Here is a 15,562-nt window from a genome sequence, read left to right on the forward strand (position 1 = left end):
GATTTATTTAACCTATAAAAGACAAGCAGTGGGCTGAGCGTGGTGGCGCACACCTTTAATCCTAGCACTCAGGAGGCAGAGACAGGTGGATCAATGTGAGTTCGAGGCCAGCCTGGTCTACATAGCGAGTCCAGGACAGCCAAAGCTAACAGAGAGACTCTGTCTTGAAAAACAAAACCAAACAAAAAAGCAAGCAGTGTGGATAGTTACAAACTGAAGTTGCTCTGTAGACCCCTGCTCCAAGCAGCCACAGAGAACACTACCAAATTCCCTGCATAGAGAGACTTCTGTGACTGGTTTTACCCCGTGGCACAGGGCAGCACATCCCCTGTCCTCCAGCTCCCGATGGGCCTGAGGCAGGGCCATCAGGCCGTGCAGGGTCTAGGCCTCAGCCACTATCAGGTCTCTGGTGACTTGAAATGCAGCAGTGAGGGAGCTCAGCTGTATCTTCTCACTGGTGCCAACCGAGAGTCTGTACTCAGTGTCTGCCATTTTGGTCAATAAATGTATCTGAACTGAAGATGGAAAGTCAACTCTGTGTACAAACAAGTGACCCTGTGTCAGGATGTCATGCAGCGCCAAGTCCTTCAGAGTTCTCAGATCCATGATATTTTTGTAGGCCGTGGTGAAGTCTAGATTCGGCATCCAGTCCAGAATGTTGGCAATGTCTGTCCTGAGTGGATGCCTGGTGTAGACCGTTTCCTCTGTCCCCTTCCTGAAGGCATGTTGGTACTCTGCAGAATGTTCAAGGCCCTTCACATGTCACCGCTGGACAGAGTGACAAGGGCCTTCATTCCATCTTCACTTATATCAACACTCTCTTCTCTTACTACATGCTCCAGGCGAGGAACCCTGAGCTCAGGTGTCAGAGGGCCGAACCGGAACCTCGTGCACCGTGACTGCAAGGCAGGGATGATCTTGGACAGGTAATTACAGATGAGGCAAAACCTGGTGTTTTCCGTGAACTTCTCACTTACTCGTCTCAAGGCATTCTGGGCATCTTGAGTCATGGCATCAGCTTCGTGCAGTATCGCAAGCTTACACCTTTTCTTGAAGATTGTCCTTATGCTGGCAAAGCTGAGGATTGGCCCCCGAACCGATATTGATTCCTCGGTTGTCAGAAGCGTTCAGCTCCAGGACCATGAAGCCAAATTCTTTCTCTCTGTACAGCTGCTTGGCACAGGCCAGGATGGTGGATGTCTTTCCCGTCCCTGGAGGCCCATAGAGAAGGAGGTATGGCAGGCGGTCTTCGCTGATGAACTTCTGACTGGTACTCAGAATGTCCTGGTGAGAAATGAGATCGGTCAGGGTCTGTGGCCGGTACTTCTCAACCCAGGGCAGGTTCCGGGCACGAGCCACCGCGGGTGGCCACTGCCGTGAGTGACAGGTGCTGCGGGACCGGGACCTAATCACAGTTTTCAATAATGGCTTTTTTTCTTTAGCTAGGATTAAACCCCAAAGCCCTGAGCATGCCAGACAAACACTGTACCTGAGTTTCATCCCTAGCCCTCCCATAGTGATTTTTGCTTTTATTACCACTAGAATTTGGATATGTAGTACCACACACACACCAAAAAAGATTCTTATGTTCAAGGTTTGCTCACCAGCCCATGGCACTACTGGAAGTCTGAAGTGTTAAGAAAAAAAAAAAAAAAAAAAAAAAAAACAGAGCTTAGTGGGAGGTCCTCAGATTGAGGGGCTTACAGGAATAGTGGGACCTCCATTTCTCCCTCCCCAAAATAAGCACCTGTCAGAGTGGCAGAAAGCTTACTAACATATATATAATACGTGTGTGTTCTATATCAGATTTTATATATATATATAATTGCAGATCGCGTAATTCCTTTTGTCATCCAATTTGAAATAAGACAGCTTTGGCTAAACTGTATCCTTAGCTTCCAGCCACCCCAAATCATAAGGAAACTATCCTTTAATTAAATTTACATGAAAACGATTTATGATGGGCTGGAGAGATGGCTCAGAGTTTAAGAGCACTGGCTGCTCATCCAAAGGTCCTGAATTCAATTCCCAGAAACCATATGGTGGTTTATAACCATCTATAATGAGATCTGGCGCCCTCTTCTGGCATGCAGGCATACATGCAGGTGTACATGCAGGCAGAACATTGTACACATAATAAATAAATAAATCTTTAAAATATATATATATTTATGCTTGGTTAAACCCTACCCAGAGTCAGTTATCACATATATAACACCTCTACCACTAAGGGGAAAAAGTTAGTAGTTTATGAATACTGTCCTGAAAACAGTTTTTATAATTAAGATTTTCTAGAAATAACAGCCAAATTAATAATTAAATAGAAAGATCTTATTGCAAAAGGAACAAGGCTAAAACATGAACTATCTGAAACTCTTCAATATACAAATTCATATAGCTTTTATTTAACTGAACAGTTATTATAATAATAACTAACAATCTGACGTCTTCCAAGTTCCCTGGAGCGTATGGCCTCTAACTCTGAGAATGTTGACAGAAATAGGCTAGCAATTCAGCCCCCATGAGAGGAAATAAGGACAGTCAATGGATGATGTAGGGGAAATGAACAGGTAAGAGACACTTTGCTTAGTTTTGCATTATTACTTTAGAGAAGGATGGATTTTTAATAGCCATAATTTAAATATGTAAAACTGTATTTTTAATCTTCTATAAATGACTTTAAATGTCTATCCTGAGCTTCTAATACCACCTGATTATAGAAAGCTTAATTAAACAATTTATAGGTAAATTCAGTGCAGTTAACAACTCAGAATCATGTTTTCAGTCAGTTGGGGTGCCAGAGGGCTTTTGGAATGCATACATTTCAGCAGCTGTGGTATCTAGCTTTGGATAGTTTTCCATTTTTTCAGAAGCCTCCATGGAGAAGTTGTTCATCTTGCTGGGTCTTCAGTAGTGAATATCTGCCTAGCCCTGTTTATCCCAACTAGTTAGTGTGTCTCTTTCAAGTGGTTTGTGCACCTATGGACTACTTTTCTTTCATCATGGCAGTTACTCTCAGTCAATCTTGCAACTCTCTGGAGAGTAAGGAAGCTTCTAAGACCATAAGAAGGGTAGCCTCATGCTTTCTATTTAGACATCCTGTGCCACAAAGGCATTTGCCACTGGCAAGAGGAACTTCTGTGCAAAGTTCAGGCCTCTCAAGAGTATGACAGGGGTCATCAGCACGCCATAGACTCCTAGCTCATCAATGTGTTTACCAACTGAGAAGCTCACAAGAGTTTCCATGTCTAAAGTTGTTGTTAGGGTCTCACTATGTAGTAGGCGTGATTAATTAAATAGCTGACCACATGAATGAATCTGATACTCAAACCTCTCCTGTCTCTACAGGTTGGAAGTAACCTGCGATCACATTCAGTCTTCCTGACACAGCCAGTCTCCATACCAGAACTACTTAGGGACACACAATGGTCACTTTACTAATAAATCCGTGCTTTGTCTGAGTGGCTCACCATGAATAATGGACATGTTTATCACTGAGTAAATTGAAAAAGTTTAAAATCTCTGTCCCAGGAACCTGAAGTAAGGACCAGACAAATTATTTTTAACATCTTCTTTTGTGATGTGGGCTAATGCACACATCATAGTGAAACCCATTATTTAATATACCAACTAAAAATTAATTAGAAATATAACTATTATAGAGAAATAGAAATTTTTAAATCAGCATTATGAAACTCTCATAGACTGTTTTATTGTATTCCCTTTAGGTCTCATTTTACCAGCCAAATTATTTCTTTTTTTTTTTTTTTCCAAATTATTTCTAACTCATGGTTTCAGAACAGGTATTGGCCAGCATTAAGATATCAAATTACTGCCTATTAAAATTTAAAGAAAAATGTCAAGCAATGTTTTATTATTCCATTGTGTGAATTTTTTATTTCTCCTTTGAAGTATTCAAAAAACTTTTCAATCATTGAAGATTAAATCTTTCTGGGTATTTTTTTCCATTTTTCTCAGAACTGGAAAGAACCAGATTTTCTGATCTTTGATAGTAAGAAGAATGTGAAAAGAGATTTTAGATTAACTGGTTATAAAGAAACCATAAGGCCTTAATAAGTGAGAAAGTTGTCCCAGAAGCCTAAAGCAGCTATCTTCTGTAACCAGGCAAGACCTCAAGTGTCTCGAGGATTGAGACACTAACTCAGCCACAAAACCTTTCCGCCTATAGCCTGCAGAGTGTTCTGGGATAAGATCATAATGAGTGAGTTCACCCAGAAGCAGAGTCAAATGGTATATACTCACTTATATCTGGACACTAGCCCAAGGGGCATGTCTCATGAAAGTTCACTTACCAGGAAAGTGGGTCAGAGGGGAGGACATCCTATTGGGACTTTAGGTGAGAGAAGCATGGGAGAATGGGGAAACAGAAGGATCCAGAGGGTCCTAGACACTTACAAGAAGAACATTATGACGGGCGGATCTGGGCCCAGGGGTCCTGCTCAAACTATGGCACCAGCCAAGGACAATACAAGCAGTAAACTTCGAATCCCTACCCAGATCTAGCCAATGGACAGGACATTCTCCACCATTGAGTGAAGAGTGGGGACTGACTTTCACAGGAACTCTGGTGCCCCATTTTTGACCACGCCCCCTGGATGGGGAGGCCTGGTAGCACTCAGAGGAAGGATAGCAGGCTACCAAGAAGAGACTTGATATCCTAGGACCATATACAGGGGGAGGAGGTCCCCCTCAGTCACAGACATAAGGGAGGGGAGTAAGGGGGAAATGGGAGGGAGAGAGAAATGGGAGGAGACAAGGGATGGGCTAACAATTTAGATGTAATATGAATAGATTAAAAAAATATTTTTAAAAAAGAAGAGTCTAGCAGAATGGTTATCAGAGAGACTTCATCCAGCTACTGATAGAAGCAGGTTCAGATCCCCACAGCCAAACATTAGGCAGAACTCATGGAGTCCTGCAGAGAAGGAGGGGAAAGATAGGAGAAAGCAGAGCGGTCAGGGCCACACCAAGAGAACAAACTCCACAGAATCAACTGACTGGGGCTGATGGAGGCTCACAGAGATCAGGGAGCCTGTAGGGGTCTTGTCTAGATCCTACCTGTCCCAGACTCTTTTACCTACTTGTGGGTGCCATAGTTCCCTTCCACACCACAAGGCTCATGGCCACGGTTTCCTGATACAGGAGCTGCGATGCATTCTTTTTGATAAAATTGCATCTGGAGGGGGCATATTTGATCAGCGCCATCGAGCTGCATGTGTCTCGAAATAGTTCCCCTTTACCCATTTGTAGATGACAGCATCGTGTCCCAGTGTCAAAAAGTTGAACATCTCTGATCATTCTGGAGCTTAGAAGTAGCCTATACTATAGATGTATTACAGGAAATAGTAATTAAGACTATCATTAAACTTCAAACATCTTACTTGGGAAGGGGGAAAGGGAAGTTGGTTGTCAGAATCTACATATCACAAGCAAAGGTCTGTCATTAAATCAAATTACTCATCAACAACAATGAGGAGGACTTTGTGAATGTTCTGATTACATCAAAACTGTCCTTGCTTCTGCATTCCACTCACAGGAAAACCTGTGTCATTCTGTGGCCATGCTATTTGCTCATTGTACTCTTGTCCTCCAGAGATTATTATTTTTTTACCTCAACAAAAAATAACGATGAATCACTGGTCCTATGAATATTTTCTCTATTGTTTGTTCACAATATGAATGGCAGATCTCAGTGTGCTTATTTCTTATATAAGCAAAAGCTATCTTGAACTTAAAATGGTCAATATTACAGATACAAACTACTGCTTTTTCAAATTTCAACTGAGGCAAAGCTCTGTGGTTCCCATCAGGGGCCATAATTCTCCTAAGGAAATTATATTTTCTATGAATAACAGAAAAGAAAGACAAGCTTCACAAAGAATGGAAAGTCTGTTGGTTATTTAATCTTTTTTAGAAACAACTGCTTAGATACCTTAACAACCAAAAGAAAACATTGCCCCAGTGTTTATTCCTCAACTTTCCTATAGCAACTATGATCATTTTTTAAAATGCAAATGTTTCCGGGTTGCTAAAGAAAAAAAGAAAGAAAGAAAGAAAATATGTTTAACACAGAAATGCAATGCTTTTTGCTGTGTCTTGTTAAAGAATTAATTTTGTTTGTTTTTGTTTTTGTTTTTTGTTTGGGTGATTTTGATAGGCAGGTGGGGTGGCACATGACTGTAATCCCAGCACATGGGAGGCAGAAGCAGGTGAAGTTCTATGATTTGGAGGCCAGCCTGGTCTACAGAGTGAGTTTCAGGATAGCCAAGGTTATATACTGAGACCTGTCTCAAAAAAAAGAAAACAGAATTTTTTTCCTGTGAATTTGCATGTACAGTTTAAACCACCCTTCTGAATTTCTTCAGAAACATGTCATGAGTATAGTGATTTTTATCTCTGTGACTATACTTTTCCATTTTTGTTCCTTATCGCCTTTTTTTTTTTTTAGATTTATTTATTTATTATGTATGCAGTGTTCTGCCTGAATGCCAGAAGAGGGCACTAGATCTTATTATAGATGGCTGTGGACCACCATGTGGTTGCTGGGAATTGAACTTGGGACCTTTGGAAGAACAGACAGCACTCTTAACCTCTGAGCCATCTCTCCAGCCCTTATTACCTATTTTTGTGCCTGCTTGCTTATTCATTAATATTAGAAAAACAATGTCCATGAATGTAGGGTCCATGCTGGTTCTTGCCATATGCGAATGAATTAGTTAGGAAGAACTTAACAAGCAAGTCAAGAGAATGTATACATACAATACAAAATACATCGTGTCTCCAGGAAAGCTCTTTATATAACTCTTCAGTATTAGATATGTTATCTGAAAATATGAATGTGGTTTCTTTTGGTTTTGAGACAAGGTTCCTCTACCTAATAACTGAGGCTGGTCGCAAGCTCGGGGTCTTTCCTGCCTCAGCCTTGCCAGCGCCACCACACCTGGTTGCAGCTACTATATGATTAATGGAGTCAGGTCTCACTCTGTAGCATGAGTTGACTGATGATCCTCCACTAGGCTGTTTGGTGTCTCCAATTTCAGGAAAACTGTCATACAAAGGAAAACATAAATTGGTATTTAAAAACTAATGTGTACTAGTAATTTTGACAGTATGAATTTTTTTTTTTTTTTTTGAGAGATTCTTTCAAACTTTTCCTGTGGCGCAGGTGGGGGTGAAGGAACCAGTCCCATTAAGGACCCCCATTAAAGCCAAAGTCTGGGAAAATGTAAAAGTCAGCCTACTCAGGCCTCCCTTAAAGACCCCCATTAAGGCCAAAGCATGTACATTTCTAGGGGGTCCAGCTTGAACCAAGGACAGACAGATATCAGATCACTGTATGTGTGTGGCAGGGACAAGAAAAACCTTGAAGAGTCAAACTTGACTCAAGGTCTCAGTCTGTGCTCAGAGTCCAGCTGGACTCAAGGACAACCAGCTGTGTTTAAAATTTCCACTACCCCTCCCCAACTAAAAAAGTTCCTAAGTGCCCCCTGTGACTGCTTCAACCAATCTTTCCCATAGGTCAGCTTGCCCCTCCACCCATTATCCAACCACCAAACGCCAAGACGTGCAACTCTCTGCTTGCAGCTTTTCTGCCCAAATGCCAACCAATCACATACTGTAAAACTCATTTCTTTGTCTAAAACCTATAAAAGGCCTGTGCTTCTGCTTCTCGGGGTCTGCAGCTTAAAAGAGTGGACAGACCCCATCGCGATGGCTCAATAAATTCCTATTCCTATGCATTTGCATCGACAATGAACTCCGTCTCTTAGTGGGGACTCCGGGGATAGACTAGAAATCTCTCTAGAGGTCTCAGTCTTACATTGGAGGCCCCAGGGAGATCACCAAGTCCCCTCCAAGACCCGGACTCCCGTCGAGGAATTCCGTTGAGGAATTAGGTAAGGCGGCCGCCACTCTTCTTTGTCTGTCTTCTTTATCTGTCTCTCTGTCCCTCTTAGTTTCACTTTGGAGCTCGAGCATTTGGGTTAATCACAGTGTCAAAGTGGCTCCTTGTCTGTGCCAGGAGATGGTGTACCTCCTGACAGGGAGGCTGGAAGACGTTCCTGACCTCCAGGAAGGGAGTCTATCTCCCTCCACTTGGGGAGCGCCCTCGGCCCGCCTGATCACTGGGTCGACCACTCATTTGGTTCTGGTTTTGATATAGTCCGGACTACTATGACTTTTGACCTCGTTTTCTGTCTTTATTTGTATCTATTTGTGTAGATAAGTGGCCTCCATCCACTGGTCTAGTTTTCTTCCCCCCTGCCAGTGACAAAGGTGTTTCTGTATCTGTCTATTTGCTTATCTGTTTGCTTGTGGACTGAGACTGACTATATTTTTGGACATGGGACAAGGCGGGTTGCTCCCGCAGGCAGCATGAGGTCGGTGTTATTTTATATTTTATATTCTGATGTAAAAAAAAAGACGAGATTTCATCTGTTGTCCATTAGTTCTAACTCATTTAAAAGATTCTCAAAAAAGGCAGTAAAAAAACTGATCAACTAGCTTTGTCCTTGGAGCTGGGCTGGGAGTCTCCTGCTTAGATCAAACTGACAACAAGCCCAGAGCTGCCTGAACTTCTGATGATGTGCTCCGAACTCCAACAAGCCTAGAAGCCTCACCATGGTGAGTGCAGGGTCACTACACCCAACAGGAAAAATAAAAGACTGAACCCTGAGAGCTAATGTGATGGGTCTTTCCGGGAACTGGGTGGTAAACAGTGACCAGATAAAGCCACTGGTAAGGTCTTTTTCAGTCCTAGTCACTCTTTGGACTCCTTGGTAATGGGCTCTGAACAACTTTCACTATAAAAGGCTGTGCATTTTCAAAAAAAAAAAAAAAAAAAAAAGTTTCACACCCAAAAAACATTCTGGGCAAGATGTCAAACTCGGATACTCCTAGTTTCTCTATTATCTTTCACAGGTTCTGCCTTTAACATTTAACATTTAGGTATAAGACTGACTTCTGAGACCGTGAGTTACTTTCACTTTGTCTTTTTTCCGTACTCTGCGAGCTCCCGGGAGCTCTCCTTTCTGTTCTCCGCGAGCTCTTGCGAACTCCTCTTTGTTGTTCCCTTTTCCGATTGGCCAATCACTTTCGGTTCGCCTCTGTAGCGCAAATCTGTATTGAGAGAAAAAAGAAGACAGACGTGTCTAGACCTTTCTCCCCTTCGCCCTGGAGGACGCTCAGGTGGTTGTCTGGAAAAAGATCGATGATACTGTCGTCGGTCTCCTCAATCCGAACGGCAAAGAGGCTCTGCCATCCGATCTGATTTCTGTTTTGACATTAGACATATAGTTTAGGCCAACCGGGTAAATAGAGAGATTTGTAACCGGGGGTGGGTCTTTAGACAAAATCAGTTTATAAGCTTGACGAATTTCAATCCCATGACAGGGAATTTTGTTGCCAGGCATGTATCCTTTAAAAACCATCGCTGCTTTCAACCTAGTAAAGGACTAAGTTCAGTTTGCAATTATCTCCCTGGAAATGTAGGAGCTCGTGGTGCGACGCTGCCATCTTGTGGTCATAGCCAAACCACAGCCCTCACCTCTGTTGGCTTTTTTTTTTTTTTAATTGTGACTGAGTCCTGAAACAAATTTTAATTACAGGAATTCCTCTTACACATCAAGAGCCATCCATATTAAACCCATCTGAGACAAATTACTCTTCATGCTGAGCAGAAGCTTTATCATATCTTTTGCTTTCAATAGTTTTATTATTCAAACTACACTGGGACACACACACACCAAAACAAAAAACAAAAATAAATAAATAAAAATAAAAACAATTTCTGCAAAAAAGAAAGAAGAGAGACAGGGAGAGGGAGGGAAGAAGGGAGGAAGAGAGGGAGAAAGAAGGAGGGAGGGAAACTGTAGTTTTGACATTTCAACACTACATTTTGCAAAAATTCTTATGAAGCAGAAATAAGAACACAAAAATAAAACAGAGAAATACAGCATTTGTTTGGTGCATACCAACTGATACCAAGGAGCCATTTGATTAACCCCAAAAAGGAAATCACACTTAATTTACAAGTTTACTTTGCTGTTCATAGAATGCTGATGAACTTGATAACATCTATTCTGTTTGTTTGTTTGTTTTGTTTTTTGTTTTGTTTTCCAAGGCAGGGTTTCTCTGTGTATCCTTGGCTGTTTTGGACTTGCTCTGTAGACCAGGCTGGCTTTGAACTCACAGAGATCCACCTGCCTTTGCCTCCTGAGTGCTGGGATTAAGGCGTGTGCCACCACAGCCTGGTGACATTTGAGCTTTTGATGTATGGCAAAAGGCAATGTAAGAAACAAAATTTCATCCTTAAAGGCTGGAGATGTTGCTCATTGGTAAAATTGTTGTTGAGCACGTTCAAGGCCCTGGGTTCGATTCCAGCACTGGATGAATGCGTGACATGAAAGTAGAAGTGAGACTATCTAAGGAACCAAGGATGACTGACAGGTGGGGAAGGGGGAAAGAAAGAGGAAACAAAGGGTGTGGGTGCACATGCTCAAAGTGTCCTTGTATGGAATGTGATTGTGGGGACTGGTGAGAAGCTCAGTCAGCAGAGTTCTTGCCATGCAAGCAGGAGGGTCTGAGTTTGGATCACAAGCACTCATGGAGAGAACCAAGTACATGATGGTCATACCAAGTAGGGAGAGAGACAGACAGGGCTCTGGAGCTCACCAGCTGGCCATCCTAGCCAAACTAGAGAGTTACAGGTTTGGTGAGAGTTTCTGTCTCAAAAAAATAAAGCAGAAAGTGACTGAGAAAGACACGACATCAACTTCTGGTTCCACATGCACACTGACACACATAACCTTGCACACACACATATACACACAATCACACACACAAAGAAAGAAAATATCCTAATTAACATACTACCGTGTACAATGAATATACACAATGAAATTTTGAAATATATTTTAGTAAGAGTAGTATATGTATATCAGTATTTGAGAAATAAACTAATTTCAAAATATACCAAACATCCTCAATGCTCTACATCTTCTCAAATATACTCAAACACTGTCACTGAAAGCTAGTCCTCTTTTCTCATTATCCTTCTCTTTCCAACAGAGCCAATTTGTGTGATGTAAATTTTGCTTGCAGGCAGAACTCAATTATGACCCTTTTCATTCAGAATATTCCACATGCCCTTTGAGCATTGCTGCTTCCCTTCTTTTTCCCTCCTGCCATAATGAAGTATAAGCCTGCCTTTTGTCGAACATCCTAATGGGGCTGGGAAGGAGAGGCCACCAAGCATGTGGCCTGGAGCCCATTCTTTCTCTCTTGTGCGTTTGCTGTCTTGCCATCTGTGTGCTTTTACCTCTAGGAAGAGCAGTAGCGCTAGCTCCAGCCCTAGCTCTAGCTGCTGAATGTTTAGTTGGGCTGATCTGGGGTCTCCTTTTATGAAGCAAACCCACAGTCCTAGTTGCTAAAGATATTTTTCACTACAAGAATGTGAAATTAAAAGACTAGCTAAAAGATGAAGGACACTGATATGATTTGCCCAGGAGGCTGCTTGCTTAGTATTGGCTTTTCTTACATCTGAGCATTGTTTGAAAATGGTATTATATTCTTTTTTTAAAAAGATTTATTTATTATTAAGTATACAGTATTTTGCCTGTATGTACACCTGCAGGCCAAAAGAGGGCATTAGATCACATTATAGATGATTGTGAGCCACCATGTGGTTTCTGGGGAATTGAACTCAGGTCCTTTGGATGAGCAAGTGGTGCTTTTAACCACTGAGCCATCTCTCCAGCTCAGTATTATATTCTTAAATGGCATCGTAAACCCAGTTGTTTGAAAATAATTCCAAGACACTAAGAAATCAGTCTTAATTTAAAAAAAAAAAAAAAAAAAAAAAAAAAAAAAAAAAAAGCAGATTCTGTAGCCTGCCTACAAGATAAAAATTACCATAGCTCAAGCTAGACTTTTCTAAATGCCTGTAGAGCTCTACTATCCAATTCCTGACAAGATATGATCCATATATTGTTTCTGCCTCCAATTTCATTTCCTACTACTTATTCAAGACCTAAGAGATAATGTTATACAAACTAAGAGGAAGAGTCAGGCATAGTGGTGGACACCTACCATCCTAGCACTATGGATGCTGAGAGTTTAAGGTCATCCTGGGCTGTATAGACCTTGTTCCAGACAGCCAACAACACACACACACACACATACACACACACACACACACACACACACATACACACACACACACACACATACACACACACACATACACACACACACACACATACACACACACATACACACACACACACACGAGGGGGGGGAAAGGAAGGAGAAAAAAAGAATTATGACACTATTTCTCTTTGTTATATCACATAGACTTTATTATTTCCTAGACTATCAATTCAGAACTGCATCTCTGAGAAATCCTAACGTGTCAAAAGGAAAGAAAACAGGGCTAAATGAAAGCAGCCCCTGTTGCTGCCCCCAGACTGTCAAAGCAATGAGCATGAGACAAGTACGTGAAAAACCAACAACTTGAAACTTTCTGTTTTAAATTATCAGGAAACACACTAGTTCACAATAGCTTCTAAGTGCAAGAGTCAGACAGAAGGGTGACTACAGGCGTGCACCACACACACCCTCCCACACATTTGCCACTGATTTCCCTATTCAACCTTGGCTGTCCTGGGACTCCTAGACTTGAGTGAGCTTCCTGCCTCAGTTGCCCAAGTAGCTGGGAGTACAGCACTCAAATCTGGCTTTCTCTCTGTCCTTGAAACGGCATTTTTAATTTTAAAAAATGAAGTGCATTTAAAAATCAGAAAGTCTCTTGCAATCAAAGCCCAGATGACCTGCTCCTACTTAAAATGAGATTCACAGGCCAGACAAGGTGGTGCAAACTTTTAATCCCAGCACACAGGAGACAGTGGCAAGCAGATCTGTGAGTTCAAGGCCAGCTTGGTCACCAAAACTGGTTCCAAGACAGCCAAGGATGTTTACACAGAGAAATCCTGGAGAGAGGAGAGAGGGGGACAGAGGAGAGAGAGAGAGAGAGAGAGAGAGAGAGAGAGAGAGAGAGAGAGAGAGAGAGAAGGAGGGAAGGAAGGAGAGAGAGAGGGGAGGGAGAGATTCGTAGCCATTAGCTGTAGTCTAGTAGAGCCACCATGAACTAGTTTTCAAGAATTATTGGAATCATTAGTCCTGAAAGTATCAACACACACCAGGCACGGAGGTGCACACTTGTAATTCCAGCACTCAGGGAGGCAGAGGCAGGGGGATCTCTGTGAGTTCAAGGCCAGCTTGGTCTACAAAAAACCGTCCTGGACAACTAAGGCTACACAGAGAAACCCTGTCTCAAAAACCAAAACAAAACAAAAAGAAAGAATCACCAAAAAAAAAGTTAATACAAGTATTAGTCATAATATTGCAAATAAACTAACTGCTTTCTGACCCTCGGCGTGCCAATCTTGCACATCCTTAGCAGCAAATATGACTTCTTTTAACTCAGGCCCATAGTTGAAGCAAATAGCATGTGGTTCCACTTTCTGCTCTGTCCTTCTAGGTTTTCGAGCAAGCCAGCCAGATGGGAAGGATGAAGCAGAGCCCTGACCGTGTGGGGTCTGCAGGATTCACGTCCAGCTGGGAGTGCTGGGGGAAGACGCCCTTCTCTCAGGCCTTCTGTAGCGTTACAGTCTCCTAGCTCAGAGCTACCCCAATGAAACAGCAACTCTTAGACAATATTTAGCAAAACAGCTTGTGCCCCTGTTTGTTCAGAGTGGATAAGGGGCATATATATATGAATGAGCCTTTGGAGAGTGGGAAAGGATTCCAGGGTAGGTGCGGGTGCATATCATTTGTTGGGGTTGGGACACTGTCCTGGACTCACTTTGTAGACCTGGCTGGCCTCAAACTCACAGCGAACAGTCTGCCTCTGCCTCCGGAATGCTGGGATTATTTCCTAACATTTTTAATATCAATTATTATCTTGCTATTTGAGCTAAGAATGATCATATAAGCTTGAAAAGCAATATGAGAAGATACAGCCAGGTGGCAGCAGGGACAGTGGTGGTGCACACCTTTAGTCCCAGCACTTGGGAGGCAGAGGCAGGCAGATCTCTGTGAGTTCGAGGCCAGCCTGATCTATAGAGTGTGTTCCAGGACAGACAAGACTACACAGAGAAACCCTATCTTGAAAAACCAAAAACCAAGAAAAAAGAAAAGAAACATAAGGGACATGATATATTTTAATGAGTTTTAATTTGCTCTAAAACATTTACCTAAAATCTAAATAAGAAAATAATAATATTATTATCAGCCCGGCATGGAGGTGCACGCCTGTAATCCTAGCACTGGGGAGGCAGAGGCAGGTAGATCACAAGAATAATATTATTATCAATTTATTTCAAAGAGCTAGCCCATTAGTTCCACATGTTTGTTTGTTTGTTTGTTTGTTTTGTTTTGTTTCTCTGTGTTATTTTGGCTCTCCTGGAACTCACTTTGTAATCCAGGCTGGCCTTGAACTCACAGAGATCTACTTGCCTCTGCCTTCTAAGTGCTGGGATTAAAGGCGTGCACCACCACCGCCCGGCTATTAACTTCACATCTTAATAGTCCAGTATCATTAGCTCACAACAGTAGAGTTACATGGCCAAATATTTTCAGGGAAAAAAAAATGGCTGACAGGCAGTCAATCTTTCTGTACCAGTCTTCCTGTGGTTGAAGCTCCAAGAGTTCTAGATCTAGTGCTTACTGTCCTACCACTGTTACTGCCACTTCCTCTTCCAAGAGACTGTACACAGTAGTATCTAGAGTCTGGGGTAGAGTTCAGTAGCACAAGAGCATGGTTGTGTTAGATCTCCAGGCACAACAAGGAAGTTAGATGTTAGTTTAATGTGGTTTGCTTTAAGTGGTCCTTTGCAAATAGCTATTAAAACCCAAGAGGAAGTTCACAAGATAATCACACTTGTTTCCCTTTAATAAGTGACTTTTCAACAACTCCCAGTGCTGGGGAGGAGGGAAAACAGGTTATTAGCCCAGAAAACAGAAAGGGATAGAAATATATAGCGGCTGAATTATTGGTTGTTTTTATGACCAGGAGTCCTTGGTCTCACCAGGACAATGGACATTTGAATAGGTGGAAACGAGAGTGATACATCAAGGAGGCAGCCAGAAGCAGGAAGCAGTGCGGCAGGCAAAGAGGAAGCACCTTGGGAAGGGCTTGGCATCTTAGTTAGGGTTTTTATTACTGTGAAAAGACACAGTGACCACTGCAACTCTTATAAAGAAATGCATTTAATTGGGGCTGGCTTACGGGTTCAGAGGGTTACTCCACTGTCATCATGGCAGGAAACATGGCAGCATGCAGGCAGACATGGTCCTGGAGAGCAGCTGAGAGTTCTACATTTTGATCTTCAGGCAGTAGACAGAAAGAAAGACACTGGGCACGTTTGTTTGTTTGTTTGTTTGTTTGTTTTGTAATAGATTCACTTTGAAAGGGTAAAACACTCAGACAATTTAAATGAAAGTTCTAAAGAACCACGGTTGGTCAGCCACCATTGGTGTGTCC

At 42.2% G+C, this 15,562-nt stretch overlaps 1 pseudogene; it reads right to left on the reverse strand.

Moving 5' to 3' along the window:
- Nucleotides 1-333: 333 nt before the first annotated feature.
- Nucleotides 334-5,226, reverse strand: LOC127196121 (replication factor C subunit 5-like; annotated as a pseudogene).
- Nucleotides 5,227-15,562: the final 10,336 nt, after the last annotated feature.

The sequence above is a fragment of the Acomys russatus genome, chromosome 12 (assembly GCF_903995435.1).
Source record: "Acomys russatus chromosome 12, mAcoRus1.1, whole genome shotgun sequence".
NCBI classification, from domain to species: domain Eukaryota; kingdom Metazoa; phylum Chordata; class Mammalia; order Rodentia; family Muridae; genus Acomys; species Acomys russatus.